This window comes from Calidris pugnax, unplaced genomic scaffold (assembly GCF_001431845.1).
Source record: "Calidris pugnax isolate Ruff unplaced genomic scaffold, ASM143184v1 scaffold337, whole genome shotgun sequence".
NCBI lineage: Eukaryota > Metazoa > Chordata > Aves > Charadriiformes > Scolopacidae > Calidris > Calidris pugnax.
This window is the reverse complement of record NW_015091098.1, coordinates 347,668-350,192: the sequence shown is the minus strand read 5'-3', so window position 1 is coordinate 350,192 and position 2,525 is coordinate 347,668.

The following is a 2,525-nucleotide window of genomic DNA, read 5'->3' as shown; positions in this document are numbered from 1 at the left end:
TGTGATGTCATGTCACAGAATCACAGAATCACAGAATCACAGAATCACAGAATCTTAGTGGTTGGAAGGGACCTCCGAGATCATCGAGTCCACGTGGCTGTGCCATGCCATGTCGTGCCATACCATGCTGTGCCATGCCATGCTGAGCCATACCATGATGTACCATGGCATGACGTGCTGTGCCATACCATGCCATTCTCTGCCATGCTGTGCTGTATCACGCCATTCTGTGCCATACCATGATGTGCCGTGCCATCCTGTATCATACCATGATGTGCCATGCTGTGCCGTGCCATACCCTACCATGCCATGCTGTGCCCTGCTGAGCTGTACCGTGCTGTGCCGTGTCATGATGTGCTGTATCGTGCCATGCTGTGCCATAACATGCCATACCACACCATTCTGTGCCATGCCATGCCATGCTGTACCATGCCGTGCTGTGCCGTGCCACCAGAGCCCCAGGCTGGCAGCACAGCAGCCCCCGGGGAGTCTGTATCCATGGCACGGCTAATCCTCCGGCCGGGCAGGATGCCAGCCCATCCCTGGTGCCCGCCTGCTGCTCGCGAGGATGCAGCCCCGGCTGCCCCCTGCCCCGGCTGCCCCTCGCCACGAGGTGCCAGCCCAGCGTTGGGGGGTCCCCAAGGGCTCAGCACTGGCCTGACCCCCCCAAACCTGCCAGCGGGGGGGACAGGAGGGTCCCCAGCTTGTCCCAGGGTGTGCGTAGGTGGGCAGAGGGGACGTGGTCAGAGGAGATGCCAGGCACTGGGGGGCTGTGCCCATGGGGTCCAGGAGGGATGGGGTCTCACCCTGGGCATCCATTCTGTGCCACGTGTCCCTCCCCTTTCTCCTGCTGTGGCACAGCATGGCACAGCATGGCACAGCTCAGCATGGCACAGAACATTGTGGCACTGCTCAGTAGGGCTCTGCACAGCATGGCACGGCACAGCACGGTACAGCTCAGCATGGCACAGCAAGGCAAGGCACAGCGTGGCACAGCTCAGCGTGGCACAGAGCATCATGGCACGGCTCGGCACAGCATGGCACGGCACAGCACGGCACAGAACATTGTGGCACTGCTCAGTATGGCTCTGCACAGCATGGCACAGCTCAGCATGACACAGCTCAATAGGACTCTGCACAGCGTGGTACGGCACAGCATGGCACAGCTCAGCATGGCACAGAACATTGTGGCACTGCTCAGCACGGCTCCACACAGCGTGGCACAGCTCAGCATGGCACAGAACACCATGGCACAGCTCAGTAGGGCTCTGCACAGCATGGCACGGCACAGCACGGTACAGCTCAGCATGGCACAGCAAGGCAAGGCACAGCGTGGCACAGCTCAGCGTGGCACAGAGCATCATGGCACGGCTCGGCACAGCATGGCACGGCACAGCACGGCACAGAACATTGTGGCACTGCTCAGTATGGCTCTGCACAGCATGGCACAGCTCAGCATGACACAGCTCAATAGGACTCTGCACAGCGTGGTACGGCACAGCATGGCACAGCTCAGCATGGCACAGCATGGCACAGAACATTGTGGCATTACTCAGTATGGCTCCACACAGCACGGCACAGCTCAGCATGGCACAGCACAGCTCGGCATGGCACAGAACACCATGGCGCAGCTCAGTATGGCTCTGCACAGCATGGCACGGCTCAGCATGGCACGGCTCAGCATGGCACAGCAAGGCAAGGCACAGCGTGGCACAGCTCAGCATGTCACGGCTCAGCATGGCGCAGCATGACATGGCACAGCATGGCACAGAACATTGTGGCATTACTCAGTATGGCTCTGCACAGCGTGGCACGGCTCAGCATGGCACAGCACAGCTCGGCATGGCACAGAACACCATGGCGCAGCTCAGTATGGCTCTGCACAGCATGGCACGGCTCAGCATGGCACAGCAAGGCAAGGCACAGCGTGGCACAGCTCAGCATGTCACGGCTCAGCATGGCGCAGCATGACATGGCACAGCATGGCACAGAACATTGTGGCACTGCTCAGTATGGTTCTGCACAGCATGGCACGGCTCAGCATGGCACAGCATGGCATGGCACAGAATGGCACAGAACAGTGTGGCACAGCTCGGTATGGCTCTGCACAGCATGGCACAGCACAGTACAGCTCAGCATGGCACAGCAAGGCAAGGCACAGTGTGGCACAGCTCAGCATGGCACAGCACAGCTCGGCATGGCACAGAACACCATGGCACAGCTCAGTAGGGCTCTGCACAGCGTGGCACGGCACAGCATGGCACGGATCAGCATGGCACAACAAGGCAAGACACAGCATGGCACGGCACAGCGTGGCACAGCTCAGCATGGCACAGAGCATCATGGCATGGCTCGGCACAGCATGGCACGGCACAGCATGGCACGGCACAGCACGGCTCGGCACAGCATGGCACGGCTCAGTGTGGCACACAGGGGTGTCACCACCACCGAATCCCTCAACAACCCACTCATGACCCCCCTCGCCTTGGCACGACCCCCCTCCTGCCGAGCCCCTGGGGGCACCG